General features: G+C 44.3%; 1 pseudogene; it reads left to right on the top strand.

Moving 5' to 3' along the window:
• The first annotated feature begins 345 nt into the window (after positions 1–345).
• LOC147718904 (uncharacterized) lies at positions 346–15,044 on the top strand (annotated as a pseudogene).
• Positions 15,045–19,474: the final 4,430 nt, after the last annotated feature.

Genomic DNA, 19,474 nt, shown 5'->3' with positions numbered 1-19,474 from the left:
TTTCCTCGTCCAATTTATAACCTTTGTTAAATTTGCTTGCTTACTTGTGTTTTTTCACCTCTTTTATTATTATATTAAGGTGTCTTTTTATCGGCTTGCCATGTGCTCGCTGTGCCCCCTGTCATGCTTGTTTTCTTCGTGTTTGCTGTTAGCTTGCTGATTCAGCTCTCCATACAAGCGTCTGAGCTCTGACTTCCTCACATGCGTCATATCACTTCCTCGCAGTGCTCCCGTCTCTCTCTCTCTTCTGAGCTTTCCCAATAGCAGTAATGTCCATGTAACTTGGTTAATCCTTTAACCACTCCTCGCACCTCCCTTCCAAACAGCATCACTTCCACTCCTCTCATGGATCCCAGCACGTTGATGTTCTTTACCAAATATGGGAAAGACCCCAAGAAAGGGTTGGACAGGGTCTCGTTCAACTGTCAGGACGGTATTTTAGATTTGGTTGGTCCTGTAACCAGAATTTTAGATTTGGCAGAGAAGGCTAAGATGGATGACACTCAGGTGGACCCAGACACCTTATCTAATTGGGCCCAACGGGCTGTCTGTATTTTGGGCAAGGCCAATGCTCATATTTCTCAAGAAAGGAGGAAGAGCTTGCTTCTTAAAATTGATCCAAAACTTAGTAGCCTGGTCACTAAAAAGCAAGGTGCTTTGACCAACAGACTTCTAGTTGGAGACTCGTTCATCAAGGAACTTGGGAGGTATGGTGCCACCTTTGCCACTATGGACAGGGCCCAGTTTTCCGTCAAAAAGATATTTTCTCCCCTGAATTTTGCCAGGGCCTGCAAAGATAGGAGTCACTTTGCAGGCTGCTATGCCTCTAGAGGTCAATCCCTCAACAGAGTCTCCTACGACCAGCAATATCAGGTTGACAGCTACTCTGGTTACAAACCCCAGTTTTGTCCCCGAAGTGCCTGACCATTCCATTCCAGGGAATACAGGAACAAAGGAGAACAATTGTCTGGTAAGGCTTTCCAATTCTGGCCCTCCTCCCGTAGAGGGCAGATTAGCTCTGTGTCTAAACGCATGGTTTTCTCTCACCACAGATCCCTGGGTAGTTCAAACTATTCAAGGTTATGAAATAGAACTCTATCAACCTCCCCTACAGTCACAATTAATTTAACAAGATATACTTTCTCTCCTTGACAAACAGGCCATTGAGCACACTAAGTACAATCCCATAGGTTTTCTCATTACAATTTTTCTGTTACTAAAGAAAAACAAGAAGTTCTGCCTTGTGTTAAACCTAAAGTTGTTCAACAATTTTGTAGTTTCCCATCTTTAGAAATTGGCCACGATCCACCATCTCAGAAACATTTTACTTCAGAAAGATTGGTTAGTCAGGTTGGATCTTCAAGATGCTTACCTGCCAGTTCCAATAATTCCTTTTCACAGAACATTTAGCACTTTTAATAGGATTTTTTTCTCCCCATTCAAAGTTCTCCATTTTGGACTTTCCTCAGCTCTTTGGTGCTTCACCAAGATTCTCAAAAATGTTATAGCTTTTCTCAGAGCTCAAGGTGTCAGACTGATCGTCTATCTAAAAGATTTTCTTATGATGGCTCAAGTCAAGGATGTGCTTTTGTCTCATTTACAAGTTTGCCAAGAATTTCTTCTTCACTTGGGTTTTCTGATCAACGTTCAGATGTCTGCTCTGAATCCTTTTCATGAGATAGAATTTTGGGGGTTTCTGAAATAGATCAGGGTCGACCCCCTTCAGCTCCCTCAGCACAAGGTAGCGCTAATAAAAAAGGAAATTCTACATTCCTTACATCTCACACAGTTTTCTCTTTGAATACTGGCTCAGCTGGTGGGCTTGTTAAACTCTTTGATTCTAGCAATTTGTCTGGGTCCTCTGCATTATTGGTCACTTCAAAGATTAAAAGTCCGACCTCTCCGCAGAGGTCTCTCCTTTCCGGACCTTGTTTTTTTTAATCCAGAGTCCAAAGAAGAACTCCTATGTTGGCTGACTCATTTGTACACCTGGAACAGGAGAACAATTGTCTCTGCTGCCTCCTATCTTGTCTTACAATCTGATGCAAGTCAGACAGGATGGGGCACAAAATGCAGACAATTCTCGCCTGGAGGTATATGGTCACCTCAGGAGTCTTTCTTTCATATAAACATTTTAGAGATGCTTGCAGGTTGATTTGCCATCCAATGCTTTACAAAAATAATGCACTATTCCTTTATTAAGGACAATCTAACGGCGGTCTGTTACATAAACCATCTTGGGGCACAAGATCCAAAGTTCTAGCAGACCTCACCAAGCGACTTTGGGAGTTTTGTCTACAGTGTAAAATCTGTGAACTTGACATGCTTCTATGCTTAATTTCATGAAATGTTTTTCTGATGTTAAAGTCTTGGATGTGTCCTCTTTCCATTATTCCCCCTTTGGTGTTTCTTTTCAAGTTTACAGACGTAGTAAGACTAATTTATCTACTATTAATTACTCCTTTTTCTTTTCTCAACTTAAGTTATGTGTTGGAAATTGTCTAAAAACCTACGTTTCATTAACAGCAGATTTGGGATCTCCCTTTAATTCTCAGTTGCTGATTTCCTTCCAGAAAACCCACCAACCGGTTTCTTCCACTTCGTTGGCCTCTTGAGTTAAATGGATCTTGTCCCTGGCTGGTATTGATGTTGATCCATTTGGCGCCCATTCAATTAGAAGGGCTATGGCCTCTAAGGCTTTTTGGGCAGGCTAGCTTGCATGACTTTCTCAAATCTGCAGATTGGTTGTCTGTAAATACTTTCAGGACATTTTATTGTAAACCTATTACACATGTCTCTGCCTCTGTGATTTGAATGCTTTGAACAAGCATGATATGAGCCTCTGGTTTTGTAATAAAATGTAGATTTTCCTAGCCTTGGTGTATGAAAGGCTGGATTTTATTAAAGACACAGAGGCAAGTATTATTCCACCACTTTCTTTAACCAACCCTGTTTTGTTTTCTGTAGTTCCAACGCCATCCTCTGGATTTTCCACCTCTACCAAATTCTCTGGATTTTATTCTACATTACATTTCCTGCTATAAGACACAAGAGAAGTTACCTTTCCAGAATGTCAAATCTAGAGTCAAGTAAAACAGAAACGTGTCCAATGCTAATAGGGTTTAATCTCTAGTAGAGCTTTTTTAGATTACTTGTGCAGTCTCTGTGCCAGGCTTGGTTTTGAAAAACTGAGCTTAACCACCTGCTTATCTTCCTTAGTTAGGGAGGAGAGTGATTACAATATATGGGACAAACGTAGTTTTTGGAAGGCATTTTAGCCATACCCTAATCAAGGCATCTTTAACTCCTTCTCTACAGTAAGACAGTTGCATATAACTTCCCTGGTCAAGCTATTTTCCTTATGGGCCTGGTTGTGACCACAACAAACAAGGGGCAAGCTTCACTTGCTCTGAGATACATTGTAACTGTAGCTTTGAGTGGGTGACATAGTGAGAGTTTGTAGGAGGGAGACATAGGAGCTCTCTGCATTACATTTTCCCTCTGTCTGCAAAGGATTAACATTGGAATACCCGCAGGTCCCTGCCTTACACATAGCTGCTTGAACACACTGAGATTTGTCTATGGTCAACAGATGGAAGAGGATTGCTCTTCCTACAGTCTGTGGGAGATTAAATATTGCTCCTTCCGACTTGCTAAGCTTCAGACAAGACCTTTTGACCTGTGAATGCCAGAACCCCATAGAGTCAAAAACATCTCCCAAGTAAGGAATACCATTGACACAGCTCATGGATTGACTGCCACCCAATAATTTTGGGCAATTCCTCCCTCAGGGCATACATGCCATTATATGGGACTTTCCAAAATTGGTGACTCGGTCTAGTTCCTTTATAAAGGTCACAAAGGATTTTAGTAGACTACGGAGCACTCTTTGCATTTCTGCCATAAGTACTGCATCATCTGCGCAAAGTAACGCTAAAATGTGAAAACTCCTTATCTTCGGTGTGTCACTTGTGGCACTGACCAAAGAGGAATTCAAATTGTTAATTTATATAATAAACAATAATGGAGCAACAATGCAACTTTGAGGCACTCCTCTTTCTAATGGAAAGGTTCTGACAATTCACCAATAGGACCAAATTGAACTTTGGCAACTAGATGTTCACGCAAGATATATTGGAAGTTCACCAGCACTTCCTCTACTCCTAAATCTTACAGCATCAGCCAAAGTTTTGTACGATTTACGCAGTCAAAAGCTATAAAGAGGGCCATAAAGCAAGAAATGCAAACAAAAGTATAGAATCCCACAGGGCAGCACCTGAATGTACGTATATAAAGGGCATTGAAAATCTCTATAAATTAAATCAAATACCATGCTACCTTAAAGACTATCCCAGAACAATCCCACAACTTTTAAATATGAAGCCCACACACCAAAACACCCATTTAAAAAAATAACACTTACCTGCAGCACATAATCTTGAATCCTTCCCATCATGTAGTATGTGCTCCAACTGACAAAAACTTAAAAAATACATCCATAAGATGTTATACCAAAAAATACAGAACCAAAAAAGAAAGAGAAATGTTTCAAACCATATTTGCAATGTAACTTTAAAACTTTAAAAACTTTAAAATGTTGTAAATATTTTTTTAATAGAATAGACATACCTAATATTTTCTGTTTTTGTTAGTCATTAGAACTGTTTTCCTAATTACAACAAAAATAAAATGCATTCAAAATACCTATGGATAATTTTTCAGTAATTCATTATAGAAAATGCTTTAGAAATCCATTTAAACTTGAAAAAAACACATACAAAATCCTAAACTGTCACGAATAGAAAATGTGAACCAAGCCACATCTTTCAAGTAAACAAAAAGCATTTAAAAAATCATAAATGAGGATGTTATTAAAATTGTCCTATGTATTCACTCAATGTATCTACTTATTGGTTTGTGCAATGTAATGACAACAATGTAGTCAACAAACAATATTTACACTGTCAATGTAATGGAATAAAAACTCCAGCAGCCACTCACTCGATCGAAGCAAAGAGTGCATGGATTTGATTCATTTTTGGCACCAGCTGTCCGGCTGTTGTATTGAGGAAAATGACCTAGGCATTAATTAGTCTTCAGGTAACACTTTCTTAATTGAAAGCTCCCTCTTTACATTTGATCCTGTACTTATGGGGGAGCTTATATTCTACCATTTTGTAGCTTCTTTATCATGATGAACCCCATCCATTTACTGATCTACATCTTGCCCTTCCACTCAGGCACTAAGTGGTGTCCATGGTCAGTGTCTGACTGATTTGTAGTACCTACTTTCAACACCGGTTTTTAGGAAAATAAACTCCTAAACTGGTCAGGGCATTAACACCACTTCACCTTTAGGTGATGCCAATGATGCTCAAGACCATTTGCCATAGCACACTATTTAAAAAACGATGACTCAGGAACCAGTTAACAAATATCTATGACTTTTTTATGCAAAGGTCCTCCTTGTTCACCTGTTCTTTTTATTCCACTATCCTCTTATTCCTGTGTTCTGACCTAGACTGTCCTTTTTTGTTTGCATTTCCTGTTCATCCGTGTTGGACCTGGCCCCTCTACATGGTCACAGCCAAACATTCTGCCTTCACCCTTCCTGCTTTGCTGAATTTGTTTGTGTTGGCTTCAGGAATCTGTGCACTGTCCCAGTGCAAATCAGTTCTACCATGCTGCTTGTGCTCTCTCCCTAACACATGGTAGAGTTAGCATACACCTCATTTGCACATTTAATTTAGTCCCTAGTTTATAGAACTACATGTACCAGGACCTGTGAATTAAATGCTACTATTGGGTCTGCAGCACTCATTGTGTCACTCACCAAAGTAGCCTTTTGAAACATGACTCAGGCCTGCCATTGCAGCCTGTAGGGCAGTTATTAACTGCCATTCGACCCGGAGAAATATAACTTTTGCCAGGCATAAACCTTCCTTTTTAATACACGTCACCTCTAAGGTAAGACCTAAAGACTCAAAGGGTAGGGAGGCTTGATTTAAAAAGTAGGACTTGTGGGTTTAGGTTTACATGTCCTAATAGTGAAAAACTCCTTAAGTTGTTTTATTGTAAGGTCTTTCTGTAATATGGGGTTACCTTATTATATCTATTAAGTGATAACTTTTGATTAGGAGAAGATAGAAATATGGTGTTTATACTCAAATGAATTGTAATGTAAAATTCTCATTAATGGTAAAGCTGTTTTTAAGTCAAAATTTTGAAAATGCCACTTTTAGAAAGTTGACATTTTTCTGTACTAACCATTTTGTGCTTCTGTCAGTATCCTGGGTCACCTTACTGTGAATGGCTCTGCTGTTGGGGTTTGTGTATTCTTTTTAGACAGAAACACAAAATGGGACATCGTATGAGCCGGGTAAGCCATCCTGCTACGATGGCTTGGGCGGAGCTGTGCCTTGCCCAACTTACACTTCAAGGGGCTTACCGCGAGCTCACACAAAGGAACTTGTCTCTAGTCTTTTGTCACCCCAGACTTTTGGAGCCTCGACAGTGGAAGGGAAGAAATCCAGAATGAGATATGGGGTAGTATAGGGAATCACTCACTACAAAGGTTGGCACTTGGAATAAATATTGGACCTCCTGAGACACTTTTCAGTATTCCTGGACTTGTGGACATTACAGAAGAAGGACAGCTTTCTCCCCAAAGATTTGCTCTGCTACTTAAGGCCTGCCTTGCTTCCCTGGGACTACATTGCTAATGTCAGAGGACTGCTTTGCTGTTTGAGGACTGCCTTGACCCCCAGATGTGCCTCCACAGGTCCTTCACCCTTGGGTAGCATCAGTTGAGCTCCTTCTGTGAAGAAAGGTGAAAGCCTGAAGTTTTGAGCTTTTTGCAACAGCCGTTTCTACCAAGACTGACACCCACTATGACCATTTAATGCAAAGCTCTGGTCAACCTTACTCTTCACACTACAATGACCTCCAGCGCTGACTGGGATCGCAAGGTCTGCACTTCACAATATGGCAATGACATCCCATGAAAACTGCAAACATGAAACTCCAGCAACTACTGTCTTCAGCCTCTGATCAGATATTTACAATACAGCTACAACCGTCCACAGTACCAGGCCTCCTCTTCACACTTCACTGACAACCATCCATGATGCTCTCCCTGCTCCATGCAGCCTTCTCCACTGTGTACTGAACTCTGCATGCCTGACATTGACAAGGTAGCTTTTTTAGTAGGACTAACCTGGTCAAGAGGAAGCAGGGAAAGGTGGTTCGCGGCTATCTCTTCCTTCCAGGAAATGCCACAGAGACAAGTGTCTGGCCCCACATCGCCATGGGACGGAAAGAGAATGGACTAAAGCCCCCGCTGTCTGGAAGCGCCTTAATTCTTCTTCTATCCAGGGATTCATCCTCTCCCTAACCAGCCTTCTGAGTGAGAAGGGGTACTGATCCAAGCCGCCCCCACCCCCCCAGCTACCGGTTGCTACCCAGACGCGGCAATCATATCCCCGCAATTACCAGGGACTTGTCTCTGTGGCATTTCCTGGAAGGAAGAGATAGCCGTGAACCACCTTTCCCTGCTTCCTCTTGACGACTAGACGTGGCCTGCATATATCGAGTGTCATAAGTTCATGATTGCAATACTTGATTCGTTGTTACGCCAAACCAGAACCCGTGAAGAAGGAACTGTACCACTGTGTATTTTCTACTGTCACTAGAAGGAAAGAAAAATAGAACTTCCCTCCTACTGAATAAGATCCTTTTTTCCTACCCAATGTGGAAAATATGGACCCTTCTAAACCTGATAACACTTTGAAGCCCCGTGTATTACAGTGTGTGTGTTCCCCTCCCTGGCTACATCTGTTTGCCCTGACGAAGGTGCCTTACACCGAAACGCGCGTCGGCGCTACCATCAAGGACGGCAACATTATACCATCTAATTTGCCCTCTCACTGTTGCACCCCTGTCCATGCAACCATAAGTCCATCTATCTGTTGCAGGTTTTGTGAAATTTATCTGGTTGAACGGTTTGAATGTGTATGAGTCTGAATGATCTCTTGAAGGTGTGAATGTCTGTTGAGTCCCCCTAAAGTGTCCCGGAGTGTTTGGAACACTGAACTGTATGATGATGTTTCCTTCCTGACATGACATGAAATATCACATTGATTGTTTTTATAAATTCCTGAATATCCAATCCCTGAATGTCTTTTTATAAATATGTGCATAAAAATCAATAAAAATATATATTCTTCATAAAAAGTATGATTTGTATTTCTGGCTCTGATACCTGGTAATATTGCTCCTTCACTAACAGAACTGGATCCCTTAGAGGACCATTGGGTATTTACTCTGGCAGGGTGTTCTTCTCTATTTCAGCTGTGCTCCATCGAAGTCAACTTGAGCTTGTGACTTTACCCTGGCCATGCACAACCACATACCTGGGAGTGGCGCTTTGTACAGTATTTATTTATTTGAAAGTTTTATATAGCGCGAACAAGATCTTTACAGATATCAGAGCGCTTTACAAGGACACTGGGGTGATAGAATAATACAATGTAATAGTTGAGATAGTTAGGTACAAGGTGCGTAGTTACATAGGTAGGTCAAAAACAAGAGGTAGGTCACAGGTGAGGTAGTGTCGGTACAAGGTGCATAGTCAAACAGTTGCGCCAATAATATAAAGTACAAAAATAAGGAGCATATACTTGTTTAAGCGTGCTTAAATTTTTTTTTGAGATAGCATAAAGGTGGGCATAGTTGAGGTGGGTGAGTGCAGGATGTATAGTCGCACAGGAGCATCAGTAGTACAAGAGTAGGGATCGTTGAGGTGGTGTAGGTACAGTGTGCAAAGTCAGACAGGTGCGTCAGCAATATAACAATATACAAAGAGGGAACGTATACAATCAAGTAAGTTGATAATACAAGTAATACAAATAGACCAAGTGGGCCAGGCAGGTCTTACAGAGCAGATTCAGGAAAAATACAGAATAATAGATCATGTGTATTTAGCCATGAGGATCGCTTTTACTTCTTTCTTAAAAAGTTTGTTGGAGGAGATGAGCCTGGTTTCAGGTGGGAGTGAGTTCCAGATCCTGGGTGCCATTCCTGAAAAGGAGCGTTTATAGGTTTTTTCCTTCCGAAATCTTCGAGGCTTCAGCAGAAGATTGTTTGTGCTTCTAGTAGTTCTAGAGCCACCCGAAATTGTTAGCTTTTGAGTGAGGTAGGCGGGTGAGTTCATGTGTACAACCTTGTGTGTCATGCAGGCGATTTTCAGATGTATTATGGCTTCAAAAGGTAGCCAGTTCAGGGATTTAAAGTCAGGGGAGATATGCGAGTGTTTCTTTGAGCCAGTGATGAGTCTCGCTGCAGCGTTAAGGGACGCTCTTAGGGGTGCCGTTGTAGTTAGGGGGAGCCCGCAGAGGGCAGTGCTACCGTATTCTATGTGCGGGATGACTATAGATTGTACTGCAGTTTGGAAGTCTTTGGCTGGAAGGAAGGGTTTAAGTTTTCTCAAGGTATTGATTTGGAAGTTCGCTCCTTTGGTTGCCTTGCTGATGTGCTGCTGCATGTTGAGATTGGCGTCAATTGTTATGCCTAAAGATTTTGCTGAGTCTACTACGGTAGGTTGTACATTTAGAGCCGTTAAGTGCTTAAGCCATGTTTGAGCCGTAGCGATTTTTGCGGGAGGTGAGATCAGGAGGAACTCAGTCTTCAGCGCATTGAGTTTGAGGTGATTCTCGGCAAGCCAGGATTGGGTGTTTCTGATCGTGGTGTTCAGAAGCATGATGTCCTTGGGAGATTGTATTTTGAGATAAAGTTGGGTGTCGTCGGCATACATGTGAAAGTGAACATTGGATGTCTGTAGCAAAGTAGTGAGAGGTTCCATAACTAGGTTGAACAGTGTTGGGGAGAGGGAGGATCCTTGAGGGACGCCTAGCGATACAGGTACCGGAGAGGACATCAGGTTGTTACTTTTGAATCTTTGTGACCGGTTGTGTAGAAAGGAGGTGAACCACTTGAGAACAGTCCCAGATATGCCCATTCTTGTGTTTAACAGTTCGAGTAAGTTCTCATGTTTAACTGTATCGAATGCTGAGGAGAGAAACAGAAGGATGAGGAGGCAGGTATCGTTTTGGTCTAGGATTTGGAGGGCGTCGTCCACTATGTGAGTCATGGCAGTTTCGGTACTGTGCCCTGCTTGGAAGCCTGACTGATGAGCGTTGAGGAGATCAAACTTATCTATGTGTTGTAGCTGTACGCATTTTTCCAACAGTTTAGCGAGGGTGGGAATATTTGTAATAGGGTGGTAATTGTTTAGATCAGTGGGGTCTGCTGTTGTTTTTTTTAGTAGCGGTGTGACTTGCCCGACTTTGAGGGCGTCAGGGATGGATCCTTGTTGAAGAGAGCTATTGATAATCTTAGTCCAGAGTGGGAGGAGCAAAGGGGTAAAGTCTTTTACAGCGTTAGCAGGAAGGGGGTCAGTGAGGTGATTGGATGGTTTCAGGGTGCTGAGCAATCTGCCAATTTCTTCTTCGGAGTAGGTGCCAAAGGATGACCATGTAGCATTGTTCTTTGGTTCAGGCACTGCTGTGTGTTGGGGGTTGGAGTAAAGGATTGCGTCATTGAGGAGATCGCTTCTTATGTTGTCAGTTTTTTTGTTAAAGAAAGCAGAGAAGTCTTCACAGGAAGGTGTAACGCCCATGGTTCTGAGTGTCTGGGGTTGTTCTTTGGATTGTGTTCTGATTAACTCAAACAATTTTCTTGGGCGGTTTTTTGCTTGGGCGAGCTGGAGGCTGAAGAAATCTCTTTTTGAGCGTTTTATTTTCCTGAAGTAGGTGTTTCTCTGTTTCTTCAGGCTTTTTAGGTGCAGTGCAGAGGGGGCTGACCTCCAAGTGCGCTCTGCCATTCGCATGGCCCGTCTATCCTCATTGAGGCTCCCGTCATACCATGGGTTGGAGATCTTGGACAAAACTCTTTTCAGTTGCATGGGAGCAGCCTCATTGATTATTGTGGACATAGCATTGAGATAGTGGTCAGTCAGGAGTTGAACGTCCGTAGCGCCGGAAGGGGGAAGTAGGAGATTGCAGCTGTTAGGTGGTAAGGAGTTTGGGTTGAGTTTCTTCAAGTCTCTTTTCCAAACTTTGGGCTTGGAGGGTTGAACTGGGTTAAATTTATTTTTTCATTGATGAGGAAGGAGACAATATGATGATCTGACCAGTCACAAGGTTGGATTGACTCAAGTTGAATAGCGTCCTCTTTGGAGATGATAAGGTCGAGGATAGAACCTCTCTCATGGGTTGGGCTAGTGCATATTTGGGTGAGATCAAGTGCGTTGAGGAAGCTTTTGAGGCTGTTTACCACTGTGTCATTGCTGTCATTCCAGTGGAGATTATAGTCGCCAAGGAAAATTTGAGTGTTTTGCTGTCCTGATTTGGTTGATATTGTATCCATGAGTTGTTGGAAGAAGGAGAGCTTGTCCCCAGGTGGGTGGTATATAATGTGTAGTGAGCATACCGGTTTGCTTTCGCTGATGACATCAAGGCAGAGGTATTCACAGGAAGTAAGAGAGGGGGTGGACGCTTTAGTGACTGAGAGGTTGCTTCTGTAGATACAGTCAACTCCACCGCCTGTCTTTTTGGTCCTGTCAAGTCTAATGATACAGTAGTTGGGGGGGACTAGGACATCCAAGATAGGTGTAGAAGAATCAGACAGCCATGTTTCAGTCAGAATGGCTAGATCCGGTTCCAGAGACATGATGAGGTCGGTGACCTCCGCGGAATGTCTTTGGGCCGATCTGCAATTAAGAAGTATGCATTTGAGGCTAGGGGTGCAGAGGGTGGAGGAAGGTTCTATAGTGAGGGGTACATTAGTGAGGTTGTTGGGGACGGCGCCTCTGTTGTTATCCTTTTGGTGCCTGAGGGGGTTAGAGATAATCGTTGGGATGGACATGTGGTTGGTAGCTAGGCGATTTTGGGGAGCCGGGACGTAAGAGTGGAGAAGGGTGTGTATGTCGTGGTCTGAGATCGTATTGGTAGTGCGTCTGGGGCGATTGGTGGTATTGCGAGAGGGGATAGAGGTCCAGTGTGGGGAGAGTTGTGAGATAAGGCGAGTAGGAGGTGAGGAGGAAGTGTTGTTATGTGTAGAGGGAGTATTGCGCTTGGTGGTAATGTGATTGCGATTGGTATTGCGATTGGTGGTATTGCAAGGGGGGATAGTGGTCCGGTGTGTACAGTGTTGTGTGGTAAGGCGGGTAGGAGGTGAGGGGGAAGTGTTATTAGGTGTAAGGGTGGTGGTGGGAGGGGGGTGTCTGGGGTATGTGATGAGCAACTCTTTGATGGAGTGTAGTTCTTCTCTCATTTGGAGGAGGGTGGACATAATCATTTCCAGCGTGGTGTTTTCCAGCGTGGTGATGGGCCCGTAGTTGGGGAGGGGTACTGGTGGCGAACAGGCGAATAGGTTGCTGGAGATGGGGGGAATCGGGTGGAGAGGTGGAGCTGGTGAAGGGGTTGGGTGTGTTAGCGAGAGAGTAGGTGTTAGGGTTGTTGTTGGCGTTATTGGGAAGGGCATCAGTGCTAGGGGGAAGGGTAAATGGGGCGGTGTGGAGGCTGGTTGTTGTCTGGGAGGAGGTGGGATAGTGGGGGGTGAGAGTGGGGGGTGAGAGGTTGAAGGAAGGGTGAAGGCTAGGTGTGACGGGAGTGCTAAGTGTGGGGGGAGATAGGCGGAGAGAGAGTCATGTTGTGTGGGGTGCCGTTGAGGGAGGAGGGGTGTTCTGAGAAGATTGGTGTGGAGGACGGGACGGGAGTGCAAAGTGTGGGGGGGATGTGGGAAGATGAGCAGAGGTACGAGGGTTGGTAAGGGTGATGGGGGAGCGGGTGGTGTATGAGGGGGCGAGATCTATGTCTGTGATTGAGGGGTGGGGAGGGGTAGCTGCAGCAGGTGGGTAATTGACAATGGTGCTGGGTGTGAAGGTGAGGTGAGTGTCGTGCTGGTGCTGAACTGGGTTAGGAGAGTTAAGGGTGGGTGCTGTGACGTCAGGGGTGGTAGGACAGGAGGTGATATGAGTGTAAGTCCGAGGGTTGGATAGGTGCTCTTTGAAAGTGGGGAACAGGTTGTCAAGTAGTTCCAGGTTCCTGTCTGTCGATTGAATTAGGACAATCCCGTTATTGTAAATAGTGATGGCGGTTCTGCCTGGAAAGAGTTGAGATGGTGTGATGGAGAGTGTTAGGCCATGGGCGGATTTCCTGGTGGTGGAGACGGTGAGTAGGGTGAGGAACGCTTTTTTAGATTTTCCTCGTTTTTATTTTAAGAAACAAAATTGCATTTCGTATTAGAATTTTAATATTTGTATTCTGTTTGCTGCTCTTACTTGTGGGGGCTTTGGGGGCATTTCAGAGCGGTTTTAGGGCTCTTGTTGTTACGTCGGGCTGACGACTAGCTTCACCTACTGCAACCGCCATCTTGGGTAGGCTTTCGGACTGGTAGCGGTCTAGTGCGAGGGCGTCTCCTGCCCCTCGCGCTATAAATCGGGCTGACTAGTTTGCCCGCGTTACTTACACAGGCTGCCCCCCTCACACACTGGGAGTTAGGCCATACACCCCTCTGCTCTTGTGAGCCACTATTTGTTTTAAAAAGACTCGTTTTTATTTTAAGAAACAAAATTGCATTTCGTATTAGAATTTTAATATTTGTATTCTGTTTGCTGCTCTTACTTGTGGGGGCTTTGGGGGCATTTCAGAGCGGTTTTAGGGCTCTTGTTGTTACGTCGGGCTGACGACTAGCTTCACCTACTGCAACCGCCATCTTGGGTAGGCTTTCGGACTGGTAGCGGTCTAGTGCGAGGGCGTCTCCTGCACCTCGCGCTTCACAAATGGCGACCATTCGTCGTCCGGGCCTGGACGGACCTAGGGCCAGAGACCCTGCCTGTGTCTGACGCTACTCCCACCACATACACGAAAGAAGAATTAGTCCTTTTAAAGCCGTCAAACTTGCGTAACTGTCGTCATGGAGTCAGAGCCGATGCTCTTTTCACGCCATGTGTTTATTGTCCATCTAGGGACCTGGTTGGGGGAAACAAAGCACTCACTAAAGACCTCCTTAGGCTTGGACTTCTGAATTGTAGGTCCCTGCCTAAACACGCATTACAAATCCTTCATTTGATTGAAGACACTAACTTAGACATCCTGTTTCTTACCGAAACATGGACGTCGGCTGACTCTGACTTTGACTTAGTCAATGTCCTTCCATCCGGCTATTCTATTCAGTCCCTCCATAGACCACAAGGAAAGGGAGGTGGCTTAGCTATAATCCACAGGGAGAAGCTGTCTTGCAGAATAGATAAAGGGCCCATCCAAGATGCAGAAAGCTGTCATTTTCGGATCCAGTCATCGCCGAATCATTCCCTTTCGGGCATTCTGGTCTATCGCCCCCCAGGGACGATAAAACAGTGTTCCACCTCCATTCTGGACCATGTTCCCGTCTTAGCATCATCCTCTCCCAATTTCATTTTACTAGGGGATCTGAATCTTCATTTTGACCTGCAGGAGGAGAAAATAGCATCTGATCTGAGATCTGAACTTATGACAGCTAACCTCAGGCTCCACAATCTGGAACCTACACATGTGAAGGGCCACTTGTTGGACTTTGTGTTCTCTAATATCTCACATCTTCAGACAAGCCCTCCTCTCCCTATGCCCTGGTCGGATCACTTCCTGGTGCCGTTTGAACTGAACTTTATGAGGGATCCTGCTCCTCCTCCCGGTCCTAGGGCACCCCGTACCTACAAGAGAATTTGGTCACGACTATCAACTGAGAACCTCTCCCTTATTCTTGAACAATCAGTCCCCCCATCTGGATGCGATCCTCTGGTAGCCGATGTCGCATTCCATGACTGGCTCCGCCAAGCATTAGATATTGAACTACCTCTCAAAGCCATTTCAAATAAAAGGAGCGGCCCCAAGTCCTCCTGGTACACCCCTGAATTGGGGTGTATGAGAAAGAAATGTAAAAAGCTGGACGGGAATGGCAGAAGAACTGGGCGGCCACCAAAAAAGACAACTATCGTGAAGCCATGAGAGCATACAAGGCGGCCCGCAATTTGACCAAAGCCGCCCATTTTGAGGAAAGAATCAGAATGGCAGGTAACTCTTCTAGAGAAACTTATCAGATCCTTAAAGAGCTTCTCACTGTCCCCACTCCCCCGGTAACTCAAGAGATAAATTCTGATAAATGCAATCAACTGGCCCAGTTTTTTTACGTCAAAATACGGAACATCCTAGCCAGTCTTCCTCCGAGTACCGGTAGGGTAGACAAAGCAGTCCCGGAGGCCACATTGGATGAAAAGGTGTTTGATAGCTTCTCCCCCATCTCAAGGGAGGCTTTTTGTGTGGAGCTCTCAGCTCTGAAGAGCGGTTCCCCTTCGGACCCCATGCCCATTCGGATCCTCAAGCAATTCACGAACATCATTGCAGGCCCTGCAATCGATCTTCTGAATGCCTCATTCACCTATGGCATTGTACCACCTAGCTGGAAGCAAGCCATTGTCAAGGCCCTTCTGAAAAAGCCAGGCCTTGACCCGGCGGATCTGGCAAATTACCGTCCTATCTCGCTTCTGCCCGGGCTGAATAAGATCGCCGAGAAGTTTGCCAATCGCCAGCTTTCGCACTTCTTGGAAGCCAATGATCTACTAGGTCGGACACAGACGGGCTTTCGGCCTGGCCAGGGAACCGACTCAGCCTTGATTTCAATGGTGGAGGAAGGCAGATGCATCTTGGATTCGGGAGGATCCGCTGCGGTGGTCCTCCTGGATCTAAGCGCTGCATTTGATACGGTTGATCATAATATTCTGATCAACCGTTTGGGGAAGATTGGAGTGAGAGGGTCGGCCCTTAAATGGCTCGCGTCGTACTTGAGTGGCCGGACTTATCAGGTTTGCGAAGGTAATCTTCGATCTCTGCCTACCTCCCTTCAGTGTGGAGTACCGCAGGGCTCTTCATTGAGCCCTACACTTTTTAACATCTACATGGCCCCACTGGAGGCGGTGGTTTCACCCTTCGGGGTGAAAATCGCAACCTACGCAGACGACACTCAATTGATCGTCTCGCTGTCCCTCTCGGAAAGCCATGGGGAAAAGTTTGCATCATGTTTAATTAACATCATGTCATGGATGTCGGATTCCCGGCTCAAACTAAACGGGACGAAAACGGAGCTGATGCTCCTTGGCAATCTGTGTACGACACTTCCTAAATCCATGTGGCCGGCCAGTCTAGGTGCCCCCCCAGTTCCCAAAGAAGCAATAAAAAGTCTCGGGGTCTGGCTAGAACCTGAACTGTCAATGACCACTCAAGCTAAACGAGTGGCAGGGACTTGCTACGGACTGCTCAGGTCAGTACGTAAGATCCTCCCGCTACTCCCTGAAAATTCCCGGAAACTACTGGTGCAAGGATTAGTCATGTCAAGGCTGGATTATAGCAATGCCCTATTCCTTGCCTCACCAGAATCCACTCTGAATGTGCTCCAAAGAGTTCAGAATGCGGCTGCACGAATGCTCACTGGTACTGCCAAAAGATCATCAGCTAAGCCTGCTCTCAAGGCCCTGCATTGGCTTCCAATCCGAGCTCGCATAAAATTCAAATCCCTCTGCATTGTGTTTAAAGCTTTGCAAGGATCAGGCCCTCCAATTCTTAGGGACCTGGTGCGCCCTTACAAACCTACGCGAGCCCTTCGCTCTGATGATGGTAATTTTGTGGTGATACCCAGGGCCAAAAAGGTGAGGTCCGGCGGTCGCCGGTTCTCTATTAATGCAGGCCAACTATGGAATGCTCTACCGATGGCCCTGCGGAAAGAATCTAATCTAGTGAGATTCCGCAAAGCATTGAAAACTTATCTTTTTCCCCTTTAGGCTTTCTCTTCAGTTGTATTTGGGTGGTGGTCCTGTGTTTTGTTTTAGTGCTGGGACGCTCGAGGGCAGCCATGCACTTTATAAATCTCTTTTCATTTCATTTCATTTCATTTCATTGAGCTCTGCGTGTGGTGTGGAAGATGATGTCGGTGTTCAAGGGTCCATTGACCGATGAGAAGTAGGTGTCGGCAAAGGGGGTTTCTGGGTGGGACCTAAGGAAGTCGTGTTTAAAGCGTTTAGCAGCTTTTTTGGTGAGCACGGATGGGTAGTTGATTTTATATGTGTGCTTGCCGATGAGATCCATGTTGGTATGGCAACAAAGGTAGTGCGGGAGGGGGAACAATAATGATATGCAGGAGCAAGATGCAAATGCAAACACAACAGGTTACATGGATCAGAAATGGCACTAGCAGGCACAAGTGACACCAGTGAGACAACCAGCATATAAGAGGTAGCAATCGGTGCATTACAGGAGAGAAAGGTGAAGTGAGTGCAGGTTGCATAAATGTGCTGAATGCCAGATACAGATGCCAACACCAGGTTACGCGGATCAAAAATTACCCTAGGGAGCAAAAGTGACACTAGTGCACGACCACAATATATGAGGAAGCAGTCGGTAAATTACAGGAGAGAAAAATAAAAAATGGGTGTAGGTTTCAGAATTGTGCAGAGTAGTGCAGAATACAATTGGAGGAAAAGTTCTGATAAAATATTAAACTATAGATAAAATATAAAAATATAAAGCAGAATACAAATGCAAACAGTCAGTTACATGATACAGATAGGTGTGTACCAAAGTACGGTAGTTAGGCTTGGTCTAAAGTGGTGAGTTCTTAGTGTCAGTTCAGATAGTGAATTAATTAATAACCCAGTGACAATGACTAGTCCAAGATGGCGACCCGAGAGAGAGAATGTACAAAAATGGCCGCCACATAGGGGGGAAAGAGACATTAGTCCTCTGTTTATTGTGATTGTTTTGTGAGCAGGGAGGGCAGTTTCACTTCCATGCTAGCCCAGTTTCTAAGTAGCTGTGGGGGAGTCGTATCTTGAAGGAGCCTCGTGGGCACAGGAGGTGATTTATTGCCTTAATTTTTTAGACCCCTGCCATTTTGAACAATGGAGTTTTGAAAATGAGTACCGGCAAATGCAAATAAATACCTTTTTTTGTGATTAAACTGCGCTTAGCTCTCGCGGGTCCGCTGCGAGAGATTGTGACACCCCTGTGTGTCTGCATCGGACTAGGAGGGAGGGAGGCGGGAGGGGCGTCCACAGCCGCCCGTGACCTCCGCGATTTGGACTTAGGCATTATATCTGCCTAAAACTTTGAAATTGCATGTCTCCAATTCTAATGGTTGGATTTTGTTATTCTAGTACAATTTTATTTATTAAAATCGACTCTATTTTTCTAAATTGGTTTGGGATTTTTTTTCTCTGTTGTGTTTTCCTATAATGTTTGTGTGCTGCATAAATACTTAACACTTTGCATCTTATTTAACCCTGACTGCTTTGTGCCAGAAGGTTAAGCCTAGGTGGATTTAGTTACTTTTAATTGGTTCATCCAGACAAGGATAGAGGTTGTTGCATGAGTGGGGCTTCCAATCCACAATAACTAACGTGATTTCATACAATCCGCATTGGCAGAAAGAGGTTTTCCATGTCTCCCTCTTGTTTAGGATCCTAACTTCTGAAATATATCTATTGAGAAGTATATGTGATTACTGTTTTTTCAATTTCTTTTATAGAAAGGTAATAATTATTATTTTGTTTACAGTATATGATTCTTTTTTCTTGTACGGAAATTGCAGAACCAGAGTGTGAATGGTCATCACACATTTACTTATACAGAATTTGAATAAGTACATGCAGAGTTCTATAAATTGATATACATTATCTGTGATTCAGTGTGTCTGTACAAGAGAATCCACATCCTTTTAAAGTATAAAACAATGATTATCCCATGTTAACAAAGTTTGTTTTGTCATATTGTTGAATTTGAAAACAAATGACTGTGTACAGTAGGAGATTGGAGTTTAAGCACCATTTAAAATCTGTCTATTTTGTCTTAGACCACTGGAGTAATAAGACCTCGATTTGGATGCAGATTACATAGTACAGGAATCGTCTCAAGGTGGTAGAGTGTGTGCTTCACAATATAGTCAGTTTTCAATTTTAGGTTGATTAGCAGCTTGGTTAATCATATGCATACAAATGTTCTGAGAGGGTAAATTTCAGTTGGACAAGACTGCATGCGGTATCCAAAGAGGGAAAATCATCTCTGGATAGCCTTGGGTCAAAGCTACAGTGAATATTTCTACATTTGGACTTAGTCTCTGAAATGGAAGTCAAAAATCATCCTGTGTGATGAGTATCTAAAGAGAGCTCCACAAGGGTGGATACCTCATTATTGAAGGACAGCTGAAAAGAATGTAGTGGCAGAAACTACAAAGTCAATCCAACTGGTGATGCACCTTGGGAGGATAGGGGAGCATGTTGGTCACAGTCCCTCCTGATTCTCAGAGCACAGCAGTTTTCAGCCAAAAAGTGTACATGTCCCTAGTTTTGGCTTTTGACTTTCTGGGCAGCTTCAGCACCACTTCCAAGGGT

This window comes from Lissotriton vulgaris, chromosome 4_1 (assembly GCF_964263255.1).
Source record: "Lissotriton vulgaris chromosome 4_1, aLisVul1.2, whole genome shotgun sequence".
Taxonomy (NCBI): Eukaryota; Metazoa; Chordata; class Amphibia; order Caudata; family Salamandridae; genus Lissotriton; species Lissotriton vulgaris.
This window is presented reverse-complemented; position numbering and strand designations above follow the sequence as displayed.